Raw genomic sequence first — 14,988 nt, 5'->3', positions numbered from 1 at the left:
GATTTAGGAATATGGCAATGGCCATTCTTGTAATTTATGAATGAGAGAAAAATGGATATTTTTATTCAGCAACTGATTCTCTTTCCTACTATAACACAAAATTCAAAAATTACTTTTAAGGACACAGAACAGTTTTATTGAAGTCTTGGAATTGACAATATCTTAGTCCATTTGGGCTGCTCTAACTACTGTGGTCTGTGTTGCTGATAAACAACAGAAATATATTTCTTACAGTTCTAGAGGCAGGGAAGTCCAAGATCTAGGTGCAGGCAGACCCAGTGTTTGGTGAGGGCACTCTTCCTGGTTCATAGATGGCCTTTTTTTTTTTTTTTTTTTTTTGCAGTACGCGGGCCTCTCACTGTTGTGGCCTCTCACTGTTGTGGCCTCTCCCATTGCGGAGCACAGGCTCCAGACGCGCAGGCTCAGCAGCCATGGCTCACGGGCCCAGCCGCTCTGCGGCATGTGGGATCTTCCTGGACCAGGGCACAAACCCGTGTCCCCTGCATCGGCAGGTGGACCCTCAACCACTGCACCACCAGGGAAGCCCGATGGCCATTTTTTGATATGTCTTCACATGGCAGAAAAGGCAAGAGAGATCTCTAAGGTCTCTTTTATAAGGTAATTTACCCCATTCACAAGGGCTCCACCTTTATGACTTAATGACCTCCTAAGCCCCCAACTCCAAATACCATTATGTTGGGATTTCCACATATGCATTTTAGGAGGACACAAATATTTATTCTATAGTAAAAAATAAAGTGGATATAAATAAAATGTTGTGTAATTCCATCTTCCATTATCCTTTATTTAGTAGCTTAAGACATTTTTAAAAAGAATCTGCTGTCCATTTCTTTTATATCTCTCAGAAATATACTTCAGAAAATTCTCTATAAGTAATTAATTGGATTTGCCAGGTTAACAGCATGGAACACTTGAAAATAATCCTCACCTATCTTGTACATTTTGTTCTATATTGAAAGTCATTAAAGTCATTTTAGTGGTTGACAATGCATATATACACTGTTGCCAACATTTACATATATTGCTAACTGATGTAATAAATATCAGAAGTTTCTCCATGGGGGTAGTGGAGAGAGAAGTGAGTTAGAAGGCAAGAGTGATTAGAGGGACGACATGTTTCAAGGCAAATGCCTATGGAATATCTCCAAGGCATAGAGATTGATGAAGAAATTAAAGGACATATATCTATGGCTGTTGTAATATCTTGCCTATTTATTTCCCTTCATGTGGAATTCAAATTATTTTCAAAGACCAGCTCAGTTCAAATCATTTCAGAGTCTTTTCTTTATACTACTTGGAAAATTTACTTTATGACTTCTAAGATATTGTACTAAACATTGTGGGAGTTTGAACAAATACAGGACACATTATCTATCCTCAAATTTTGGAAGCTTCCAAACTAGTTTGGTATATTATATATCATATATTACACAAGACATTATAGGTTGAGTGTATAATAAATAAATGCACTGGGTGTTTATAGTTAGTCAGGCTTTATCTTAAATACTTCACGTCTACGAATGCACTGAAAAAGCCCTACATAAAGGAATAAAATTAACAAATCATAAAGCCAGGATACAAACTACATTAACTGTGTCTGATTTCTGAAACTCAATGCTTGTATTTAAAATACCCTCAAAAAGCCATTATGGTGAGAATATTTAAGACATAGGTATTTGGTATTGATTACTAGCATTATGCATGGAAAAGTGGATAGAAAATCAAACTAGAAAGATATATTGAAACAGTTTACAGTTATTAAAGCCACGGTAAGGAATTTTCATTTGAATCTGTAATGAGTAACAAAAAACCTTTTGGGAGAACAAAAATAAATGATGGCTTACTAGTACAGCATTGGTATTTAGTCGGTTATTTACACATTTTCTCATAAACAAATTATGTCCTGGATGCCTGTCGTATGTCAGGTATTAGTGTGGGCTATAAAATAAGAGCAAACTAATAAAACACACCAGAATTTATGGACTACTAAATACAAGTAATTCTGGGAAACATTTGGGCTTCTGGCAGAGGGAATGAGAAAACTGGCACAAATAAAACAGCAAGAAACAGCCGCAAGTAATTTTGTAAACTTTGTTTAACATTGATACTAAAATCAGTCAAAGAGTGTGTGAGTAAATAAAATTACAGGCCACTATCATTTAAGATCAATGATGAAAAATGTCTATCTCAGACGGCTGAAAATGAGGATGGGTTACGGCCAGATTGGAAATTTTAGGAATAAAATGTTAACACAACATTACAAAATTATTTTAAACTCATGACTTAAAAAGCATAAAATAAATTCTTTCAACTCAGTAATAGAAGATAAGTCCCTAAACCTTAATAAGGCATCTACAAAAACCAACAGTAAAAATACTGTATGGTAAAATATAGAATCCATTGCCTTTATAATCAGACAAAAGACAAAGATGGATGCTATCACCATTTTCACTCAGAACTCTTCTCCAATAATTTTGTATTGTTGCAGTAATACGAGAAAACATTATCTAAATTTCAAATTTAGACAATTAAATAAAATGTGATTCAGGGACATAACATTATCTAAATTTCAAATTTAGACAATTAAATAAAATGTGATTTAGGGGCATCATAACGTGAGCTCTAATGAAATAAGATAGTGTGATTAACACAGTGTGATAGCTCTCCTAGGAAAAAGGGAAGAAGGGAGTGATGAGGATTCAATCAGTAATCAAGACAGGGTGTTTTAGAGATAGAGACATGGCATCTTTCTGTTTCTTAACTTGGATGCTGAATACACTAACATTCATTTTATTGTTGTTGTTTAAACTGCACATAGAAATTATCTATTCATTTGTATGAATAATACATTCTGTAAGGAAATCCTACACTGGACCAAGAGGCCAAAATCCATGAGTTTAAGGTCACATAATGCCCAGTTCAGGACTTCCTTCCAGTGAATCATAAGGCTCACTGTTATTTCAGACATTTTTTTCTCTCATGCATTGCAGTAGTTCATTTGAAGACAAAGCCTTTTTAAATGATCCATCTTTCAATATAGCTAAGCATGTCCCCTTTTCCATTATTCTATCCTGGACAGGGTAGGTCTGATAGTAAGATTTGGACCAACTCATTGTAGGTTAGAATGATGGAACATTGTCTAGATCACTATGAATTCAGATTTCTTCATCTCATTATGGATAAATATTTCAGAAGATGGTAATAATGCTTTCAGAAACAATAATTTTGGTTTAAACTCGAGTATGTAGTATAGAAAAAGAGTAATGATAAAGTCAAGAAATGTGTAAATTATCCCAACACTCTACTTGAAAATTAAATGTATACTAAAACACAGTAAAATCTAAAAATATCTGAATTGTATTTTCCACAATTTACCCTGAGAATACTGTTGATTAGCTAAGGATTTAATCTTTGATCATTGTTTAAAACCAATCATCTACACTGCATGTTTATGTAAGTTAACATGATGTTAAAAGAACTTAGGTAAAAATGATGTTAATTTCAAAAAGATTCTCAAATTAAGCAGCATGTTCTTATATTCAAATTCATTTCCACCCAATAGTTCCCAGAGATTGAAATACAAAATCATATATGAATATATATATATATATATATTTTTTTTTTACATTTGTAAAGACACACTGCCTTCTTTTGAACAAAAGTTGTTAAATTTCAGGGGAAAATGTTTCCTTACAAAGCAAAATCAGAACACACAGAATGAAAGAGGAAGAGGATGCTAAACAAACCAGATTACCTTTACCTTTTAAAAAAGGGTTAAAGAATGATTACTGTATTAGACTTTAATTTCAAAAAATCGAAATTTCTTTTGTAGATGTGTTTTTGTTTGCTAACCTTCATGGCTGCATTTGAACATAACTTGATGCTTTGAGAATTTTTATACACATGAAAACCCTTGCCTTAAATATATCCAATATTTATAGTGCTTAATTTTAACAATTCTGATATTCTCTGAAAAACCTCTGTAGTTTATCTGAAGTTGTTTATGACCATATCACTATTTGCTATTATTCACCTTTAAGAATTTTTTGTCCTTGACAAATGTGTACCCATAGTTTAGCAACAAGGCCACTGCAATAAACCTGTCAGTGCGAGGTACACTGTGTTTACGAGATGTTTACGAGATCCATAAGTTTACGAGATGGCCTCTGTAGTAGATGGCTACTTCAAATTTATTTCTTGAATGCTACAATTATATTAACTTTTTCTCTTAGTTTGTAAACTTTGGACATTCTAAGTTGAAAGACTAAATATATATTATAAAATGAATGTGGACATTTCATAGTAATTGCCAGGGTTCCTTTTTTAATTGAAAGACTGTGATAACGTGACAAAGGCTAAGGTCTCATTTTCCATGAAATATTGATGTTATAGAAATTTTAATCACTGATTCTTGAGTGAAAGTAGATGAGTGTAGAATGGGATAACACTGTAATAAATTTATCACAATGACTATCTTAAATAGGTATAATACTCAATGAACTTAATTTTAAAGATATTTTTATTATTCACATTCATTAAGCTCAATTCTCCTTCTGTTATCCAAAAGTACACTCCTTTACAAACAGTGGGCCAAAATATTTTCTTCTGTACTTGGCATTTTGCCCTCCTCCAAGCTGGAGAGTCAGATAAGCACATCCTCTGTTATGGTCAAATGTGAATGATTTAGTAATGATTTAATACAGTAGCTACTAATTTAAAAGTTTCATTGGTAATAAGAATGGAAATACGATTGAATGTACAGTGAATTACCATTATTTCTATTGAAAACTAATAGGTACCTTTAGTTCCTGGTCAGGGTGGCAAAGAGAAACACCAATAAGCTGGTAATTTCAACAAATACCTGGATGATAGAAACAGGAGTAAATGAATGAAGCTAACCAAGAAAGTAGTAACCTAATATAACTAAAGAGAAGCAGAGGAGGCAATGGGAATGCAGGGGCTCTGTGCTCAGAATACAAATATACCAATAGGAGTGGGGTGTTAATCATGTCCCCACTCTTAAGAACAGAATAGACTTTACTCAGTACACATTCCACTACAATTTACCCATACCTCTAGGAAAAATAAGACAAAACAAAATTTAAAGAATCTAACAACAACAACAAACTTAATGTCCATAATTTAGGGCATGGCCTACTTAAAGACAAATAAAATAGTCTCTCCTGATAGACTAGAGTGTCTCCAAACTTATATTAGACCCTCACAAAATGACAATCAGAAAAATTTCTAGGAGTCTTAGACCATTCAGGCTGCTGAACAAGATGTCATAAACTGAGTGGCTTATAAACAGAAATATTTTTCTCAGAGTTTGGAGGCTGGAATTCCAAGATCAGAGTGCCCCTATGATCAGGTTCTTTGTCTGGTGAGGGCCTGCTACCTGGTTCACAGATGACCATCGTTTCACCATAACCTCACAATGAGGAAGGGAAAAAGGAGCTTTATCATGGCTCTTGTATATGGGCACAATCCCATTCATGAAGGCTTCACCCTCATGACCTAATCACCTCCAAAGTTTCCACCTCCAAATACCATGATCTTGGGGGTGAGGTTATAAAATAAATATTTGGGGGAGACATGAATATTCTGTCCATAGCACTAGGTTTAACTGGATATTGTAGACATGAATGCCATTTTTTTTCTGAGATTCCAAAACCTCTTTAGTTAACTGGCTAAGTTCACATTAAAATGCTTTGCTTTGGGAACCTAAATATAAACAATCTTTTTAGAACCTGGTATCCTAGATATCCCTTTCTCATGTACAAAAAGCTTTTGTACATGAGAAACCTGGAATCCTTGGAATTTTAACTCAATTTCAGGGGAAACATAAAAATGCCCTATTTATTATAGCTTCATCCTTGACCAGGTTGCAAAATCCTATCTCTACTTTGTTTTAGGGCAATAGCTACAAAAATTATTGATGCTCTTACTGAACGAGTTTTAGGCTCTGCAACTGACCTCATGGTTTTTCACACAGTATATACTCTACTAACTAGAGAAACACAACACTTTTAAGCCAGTAGATTAACCTTTTATCAGAATCCATTGAGATCTCTCTAGCAACATTATTTCCCATTGTTACACCCTGAATCTCACCACATTCTGGGCCTTACCAGAAAAACAGGATATTCATTATTTTCTTAGTCATTTAGGGAAGTTGATCTCACTCAGATTTATTAAAGATTCCCATTAAGAGCACTGACCTAATAGTATTTGTTAATACTTCATGCCTCAATACTGAAACTAGAGGTTAATAATAATCTTGTGCTATAGCTAAAAAAATTCTCCTCTATTATGCAGTCCTATATCTGAGATAAAATCAGTCCATATGGCAGAAATGATTGTACAAACTAGGACTTGTCAACTAATCATCAGCCATGAATATACATATATACAAATAGTAGACAGGCTTTTTGAGTAGTACATGGCCCCGTTACACTTTGGAAAACAAAAGGGAGTTTCTCATTTCTGCTGGAAACCCCATCAGAAATAGAGAAATTAAAGAACTTTCAAAGGTACTACTGCATCCTAGAGAGAGAGCTATTATAAAAGTTGAGGCCAGGGCTTCCCTGGTGGCACAGTGGTTGAGAGTCCGCCTGTCGATGCATGGGACATGGGTTCGTGCCTCAGTCCGGGAGGATCCCACATGCCGCGGAGCGGCTAGGCCCGTGAGCCACAGCCGCTGAGCCTGCGCGTCCAGAGCCTGTGCTCCGCAACGAGAGAGGCCACAACAGTGAGAGGCCCGCATACCACAAAAAAAAAAAAAAAAAAGTTGAGGCCAATGTGGAAAAGATAAAAGAAAGAAAAAAAGATATGGAAGGCAAAGAAAAATCTCTAACAGGATATTATACCAAAAACATAGCCATAATCAAGATAAAGTTGTAACTAAATACTTAAAGGATAAATGTCTCCAGTGATTCAGGATATTATAAAATAGCACCGTGTAGCTACTGATTTTGTAAAGAACAGATGGAAAAAAATCTGGTTGCACCATTCACTCAGATCGTCTCTAATGCTCCCAAGATTTCTGCTTGTTGGCACCAGGTGATTTCAAACAGATATGAGCTAAATTTCTCCACAAAAGTATATATCATGGTACAGGCAAATTAGTTACTGTTTTAAATCAACAAAATGGGAAAACATTGAAAGGACAACTCATATCACTTTTGAGTTTTGGGAGATGTGCCAACCACATAATCCTGAAAAGAAAACTTTAAGCGTGGCACATAGCCAGAAACCAAAGTCTTACTGGCCATTTGAACATCTCCAGATACAATTCATCAAGCTTCTGCCATCTATGGTACATAAATGTTTTAATTACTTACATCGATTTTCAAGGTGGGTTAAAACATTTGCTTTTTACAAAGCTACTGCTTTTATAGTTGCTAAAAACCTGCATGATTTTGTGTCTGCAACCCCGGAGCATACCAATTTTTATATCAAGCATGTGAAACACACTTTAAGGGAACCATTATAAAAGAACTCTATATGGAGTTACCCTTATTAAGATGTAAAACCTGCACTGCACTTACCACTCAGAATCTTCTGGAAAGGTTGAAACAAGGAGTGATATCTGTGTATAAAAATTGACAAGAGGGCTTCCCTGGTGGCGCAGTGGTTGAGAGTCTGCCTGCCGATGCAGGGGACGCAGGTTCGTGCCCTGGTCCGGGAGGATCCCACATGCCACGGAGCGGCTGGGACTGTGAGCCATGGCCGCTGAGCCTGTACGTCCGGCCCCCGTGCTCTGCAACGGGAGAGGCCGCAGTGGTGAGAGGCATGCGTACAAAAAAAAAAAAAAAAAAAATTGACAAGATTTCAGAAACTTTTGAACTCCCTTGTCCAAAGATATAACCCTTCCTTATATCCATATAGTCTACTCCTTCAGGTACACTCAATTATCCTTTTTGAACTGATAACTGGAAGGCACATGCATTTAGTGATTTATCTCTGATACCAGAATCTTCCCTACTGGACATAGGCATGGCAAAATATTGCCAGGGACTCACGTACTGTATCCAAATCTCATCAACAAGTTAAGGTTGTCTTCCTGCAACATCTTACAAAACAGCTTTTTCAGGATATTTAACTATGGGATTTTATTTATTGGGAAACGAATAAAAGAAAAATAGCTTTTGAACATCATTGGAAGGAATCTCATTAGGTACTGTTAAGGAAAAAAATAATAATAATACAACAGTGACACTCCTGAAAGTCAATACTTGGGTTCACATTTCATAATTAAAGATACAGTTTTGAATTCCACACAATTGGAAGGCTACTCTAAGACAGGAACTCAAACCAAAGATTCTCAGAGATCCCCTAGAAACAGCCAATTTCAGAACTATGGAGGTAAACCAAGACCATTGGAACAAACCAACGATGTTAGCGGATAGCTTCCCTCCAAGACTTTGACCCAAGAATCCTGTCTAATTCTGTTGTATTATTTTCTTTACCTGCTTGCCTATAATAATTTTTCTCATTTTCTATAGACTCCTGGTTGTTATCCACTCACAACTATCTTTTTTTTCCTGTTTTCTTTCCTATTTAGTATAATTGTTAGATCAGAATATACCCAAATTCATTCTTAGTTTATCTCAAATCCTCAGACTTAACTGACTGGTAGATATGCCATCTATTACCAGGCCTCCATCACAAAACCCTCTGGGAAATTTTGGCTTCATTAAATGTGAAAATATGGAGTTTTAACCTGTGGCATTTTTACTTGCACCTGTATAGACAGATGACCTTAAAACTTCAACCTGTCAATTTACTAAGTGCCCTTATCACCACACCTCTCGTAAAAAATACCAAGTATTACAATTTATAGATCATAGTGTAGATAATTTAAATTTTTAATTCAATCCAACAAACTTTGTAAGAAAATGAGTCAATTTCTTTGTAAGAAAAATAACCTATTGAAAGAGATTAAAAGAGACCCAAATATGTAACCCAAGTTAGTGTTTCCAGTTCATAATAGCCATAGTCATACTAAATGTTTCTCTTGATCACAGTTTCTCTTTTCTAAAAGTAAAGCAAAAGTATTACTGGTAAATTTGTAGAACTCATCATAACGTTGAAGGATGTTTATACGTAATTTTCAAGCCACATCAACATGCCACGGTCTCTTGATAATTATCAAATGGAAGAGTATTCCTATCTTTATGAATTCATTTGATCATTAAGCTAGTAATAACTGTATAAAGGATACCAATCGATGTTTTTCCTTCTTTGTTGCCCCCCTTCCTTTTTATTGGCAAAGATTATTACTTACTTTCTGCAAAATGAAAAACAAAACAAAACATTGCATTGCATTAAAGACAGAGGAGCACACCTTGAACACTTAGTGCATTACCAAAATTTCTGATGACTGATAGAAGCAAAGTCCAGAGTAACTCTATCAACACACACGCACACACACACAAAGACACTTGCTTTATATTACCAACCCCAAGCATTTCTGTTGGTGTGAGGTGATATAACTTGCTTCTGTCTGTCACTGGGAAAAAATGATCACCTCCAACTACCATCATTTGTCCTGTGACCAGAGCTATATATCATGGTGTTATCTAAGAAAGATGGATCTATTTTGCATATGAATATAAAATTATACAAATTTTCAATTTAATAAAATAATATAAAGATGCAGGTAGAACTCAGGAACTTTCATATGCAGAATTTTCTTGATCTAAAATGAAAAGCAAATAATGCCAAGTTTTACACCATTTTAATATGTATTTCTACCCAAATATAAAATGGAAAGATCAAAAACTGAAACACAGGAATATGATCTTTATATTCAGTTAAGGAGAATGCAGTTGTCTTTGACAGTTTATCTACAAAAATTTATAATAATCACATTTTCAAGAGGCTAGGTATAATTTTCTGTGGTATTAACATAATTTATTAGTCACAGTTTATAGGCTATTAGAAATTTGACATGGAGGGTGTACTAAAAGCATTTTGAAGTATCTGAAACTAAAATATGTCCACTTAGATTTTTATTTTTGAAATAAGACAACAGGTTTCTTGTGAGAATGAAAAACAATTGTGTGTTACACCTTACAGTAGGAAAATATACATATTACGAATTTAAGTAGGAAAGTAATAGTATCTTTCCAGTACTGCTCTTAATTTACAATGTCTCAAAAAGTTATTGCTTAGTCACGTTAATATTAGTTTTCTCACACATACATGTACACACACACACACACATAAACCCTGATAGTTTTATCAGTTGTTTGTTGATTTTGCTCTTATATAAATACTGGAGAATGCCGTGCTATAAAATTTCAGAAAATAGCATGCTCAGTTTCAGTGGAGGATGTTGTAGCGTAGCCTTTCTTTCTAATAATCCTTAAAAATATTTGTAACTACAACCTCCTGTGCCAAGCTTGGGAACATTATACTCATTTTACTATTTAAAGCTTACTTGAATAAAACGCAAAAAATATAGCTCTGTCCAAGTGATGAGTAGTATGTTTGTTCAAATACTAATAAAATAAATTTTCAAACCACACATATGTCATTCATCCCATCTAATAAATTCATTATTATACTTGTTCTACTTAATTAAAACCTAACATTTCTTATCATTTCAATTCCTCTAATTATTTTCTAAATAATATAGATTTGTCATTTTCTAGATGAACCCTCCTATCTTAAACAGTGCTCTTTTCTTTATTCTCAAAAAGCTAAGTCCATTGGAAAATGTCAACATTTCTGTCATAATATGCTGCATTGCTCTTTGTGACGTATTTTAAGCTTTCTGTTTATGAGTTTAGCTGAGAGAGTTTTGAAAAGATTGCAAGCTATACCTTTCACTTTTATTTTGGGGGAGCTTATAGACTGTAATTTCTAAAGTACTAGTAAGGAATTTATTGTTGTTTTTTATTAGTGTAATTTTTATGATATCAGAAAAATTGTTCGTCATAAAACATGGACCCTTAGAATTCTACCACAAGCTCAATCCTCACTTTAAGAAAATATTGATCTTTTTACATCAATAAAAATATGATTTTTTAATTACTTTAAGAGTCTAAATCATAAAGCGCATTTAATTTTTTGTGGTGTGAAAGCATCAGATTTAGTCTAATATTTAATTATACTTAACTTTTATAATTTGTACTAAATATTGGCTTCAATAGTATAATTTTTAAAATATTTTTGAATAAACATTATTTTGTTAATATTCTAATTTTTAAATCTCATATTAACTCTAATGAGTCTGGATATCATGGTCTAATAAATGCTATAGGTAAATGTATTGTTATCACCTAAAATCATAAGTGATTTAAATTAAAACATAGTTTCCTAGATTATTTATTAAAATCAGATTTTAGAAAATGTGAATATTTCAAGTTCTTAAAATAAATCTCACACTCGGGATTAGCAGCTATGATTCTGCTAGCCTATATTAAATAAATACATTGTATGATAAGTAAAACTGCAATTCTTTGTTTGAATACTAGAGCTAATATTTGTGCAAAAATCATTTCATATAATAGCAATATTGAAAGAAAAATTTGAATTATTTTTGGACTTACAGTATTGATTAATTTATAAGAATTTAAGTGTTGATGGGATGTCATTAACTTAGCTACGTGTTTTACTTTGCCTTTACTCTTTGTAGTTTATGTACTGTGCTTTAGAATCATTCCTATTAACTTTTTTCCTTGTAAAAGAAACTTAAAAATATGTGAGAATATTTAAGCAAAGAACATGATATATATGTTTTTATATAAAGCTAATGTAGTAATGTAATTTATCTCATACTTATTTTGATATATCAGTCATCTAGAATTTTCTATACAAATAATTATTATGTTTCCAAGATGGTGATAATGATTTATGCTTTTTGAATCATAATATGACAATCAGTATTTGAAAACAATAATTGTACAAATCTAAAATGCAAATTCGAATATCAGAGTGGCAATGTTCAAGTCCTAGAAATTTAGTTGATGTTAGGTTTTCTGGAATCATTATTTCAGAAAGTCTGAAATATAACTTACAAAAGTATTTTTTTACTAGATAAAGCATCATATTCCTTTTTTACTTACACAGTTATCATTTATATTTTCAGGAAGCTCTTTAATCTATGAAAGTTGGCTTGCTCATCTACAAGCTTGCAGTGGGTATTCAATAAACTAACACATGCAAACCTCTTAGTGTGATGACTGACCCATAAAGATGATTTAGTACATATTAACCATTATTAAAATTACTCTACTCATTTGTAATTTAAAAATGCACTGAAGCCTGCCTGACTATAACGGAGCCAATTCTGCCTTCATTTTCCTTTCACAGTCCTGCCTATACTTCTTTGGAAACATTCTCAAAATGACATTATTTTGAGAGATTTTGAACTCTGTTATATTCATCGCTTCACTTCTGAAATTGTCAGGCCTTTTTTTGTCTCCTCTGAGTTAACAGTTAATGAAGATTCCCAGCAGAGTGTTAAGGTAGCAATTACAGTGGAATTTCTGAGCTGCAGAGTTGAGATGAAAAGCAAATTCTATCTTAATCAAATCCCCTTCAAAAAAATGTAAGCAAAAGAAAATTCAGTAGCTACCCTGGCTGGTTATCTGTAATGAAAATAATGCTGCACTTATAGCCTTGATGACACCTATTCTCAAGTAATCATCATATTTAGGGGAAAATATCCATTCTTAGCTTCACACTTCTGTTCTGTTATTGATATATTATCTACATTACATTTTGGAAAAGAAGAGATCAATAAGATTATTCTTTTTGTTTTCATTTGTCTAATCACTAAACTAAACATGGCCATTGTATATAATTTGGTAGTCTTTGAAGGGTGCAATAAAGCAGTAAAAAGGGATTGCATATGACATGCTATTTAATAATATACCTATTCCAGCTAAAATAAAGTCATCTCAAAATGCATCTTCAGATTCTGCTTGTATCTAAATATTTTACATAATACTCACTGGAAGGTTGCAGATGCACAAGTCAACTTCCATCAATTAAATAGCTTTCCAAAGATATGATGAAAAACATACTAAAGCAGAGAATTGATTTTAAGACTTTGATTTATATAATGTGAAAATTATTTTCCAAATGGAGAATAATAATAACAACAATGATGATGATGATGATAAGCCTGCTATGTAAATGACCTCAAAATTATAATTTGCATTTCCCAGATATTTCATTCTCAGAGTAAACATTGGATAAGATTTAGCATATTGACCACTCATTGTCTTAATAATATATGTAGCTACTGTTCAAACTGAAGTAATTTAATTTGCAAAAGGGTTGGAGCAATCTTATTCCTTACAGGATGAAAGTCACAGACTCTGTCATAAACTACTTGGCTTTCTCCAGACTGGCAAGCAGTCTGAAACAAGGCATGCAATGTAGTTGTATTGGCACTTTAAATAAATTGATACAACGTTAAAAATTTCTGTTTGTTTAAATTGAAAAAGTGTTTTATGACATTGAAAGAAATTCTAATTGCCAAATGTTAAAACATGTGATATTTGTATTGAATCCATATCTGAATAAATAGTTTGTGTAGCACTTCTAAAAGGTTGTCATAAAAGGTATAAAGTAATGAAACAAAGATGGGGTGCATCAGATGTAATGTGGGCAGTTCCAAGATTTACAAGTTAAACGTTTTAAATATTATATAAGTTAAACAATTAAATATATTAATTCACTAAAAATGAAATAGGTTCTGTAAATTCTCTAAGAATGAGATAGCTGGTCAGGAACAGAGCCTGGGCTAGAACTCATCTTTCCTGCTTCTTTATCCAGCTGTTTCTTCAAAACAGTCAAGTCATTTATATTTTCAGTTGGTCTTTGAAAAATAGTACATTATGCTGCATATAGGCAACATTTAGTATTCATCTGTAAGTTCACATAAAATTATACTTTAGGGTCTTCCCTGGTGGCGCAGTGGTTGAGAGTCCACCTGCCGATGCAGGGGATGCGGGTTCGTGCCCCGGTCCAGGAAGATCCCACGTGCCGCGGAGCGGCTGGGCCCGTGAGCCATGGCCGCTGAGCCTGCGCATCCGGAGCCTGTGCTGTGCAACGGGAGAGGCCCGCGTACCGCAAAATATATATATACCTTAGGATTATATTAGAGAAATTTTCTGAAAATTGAAGATAGAGAATTGGTGTTGAGATATCATCATTATCTATTTGTAAAAGTGTGTTCATACCAAATATTTATTTTCTAAGATAGGCATGGTCAACAACAATAAAACAAACAAGCTGATTGAAAAGTGGGCAAATAACTTGAGATATTTCTCCAGACAAGATATCCAAATAGCCAGTAATCACATGAAAAAATGCCCATCATCACTAGTCATTCAGGAAATACAAATCAAAACCATAATAAGATACCACTTCACACCTATTAGGATGGCTATTATTAAATAACCAAAGCCAAAAACAAAACAAACAAAAATAGAAACAAAAACATAAACAAAAAATCCAGAAAATAAACAGGTCTGGCAAAGATTTGAAGAACCTGGAACCTTCTGTGCATTGCTGGTGAGAATGCAAAATGGTGCAGTCATTTTTGAAAAGAGTATGGTGACTTCTCAAAAAAATTAAAAATAGCATTGTCATATGATGCAGTATTTTAACTTCTGGGTATATACCCAGCAGAACTGGAGCAGTGACTTGAAAAGATATTAATACACACATGTTCAAATCAGCATTATTCACAATAGCCAACAGGTGGAAACAACACAAGTGTGCATCAATGGATAAAATTCGGTATATATATACAATGCAGTATTGTTCAGCCTTAAAAAAGAAGGAAAATTCTGACACATGTTACAACATGGATGATTTCTGAAGACATTATACTAAGTGAAATAAGCCAGTCAGAAAAGGACAAATACTGTATGACTCTACTTACTTGAAGTTGCTAGTATAGTCAAATTTATAGAGACAAATTGGTGGTGGCCAGGGGCT

Source organism: Delphinapterus leucas, chromosome 4 (genome assembly GCF_059928025.1).
Source record: "Delphinapterus leucas isolate spDelLeu-1000000601 "Yukka" chromosome 4, BTC_Dleu_Yukka2, whole genome shotgun sequence".
NCBI classification, from domain to species: domain Eukaryota; kingdom Metazoa; phylum Chordata; class Mammalia; order Artiodactyla; family Monodontidae; genus Delphinapterus; species Delphinapterus leucas.
The sequence above is the reverse complement of the archived record's forward strand: the minus strand, read 5'-3'. Positions refer to the sequence as shown.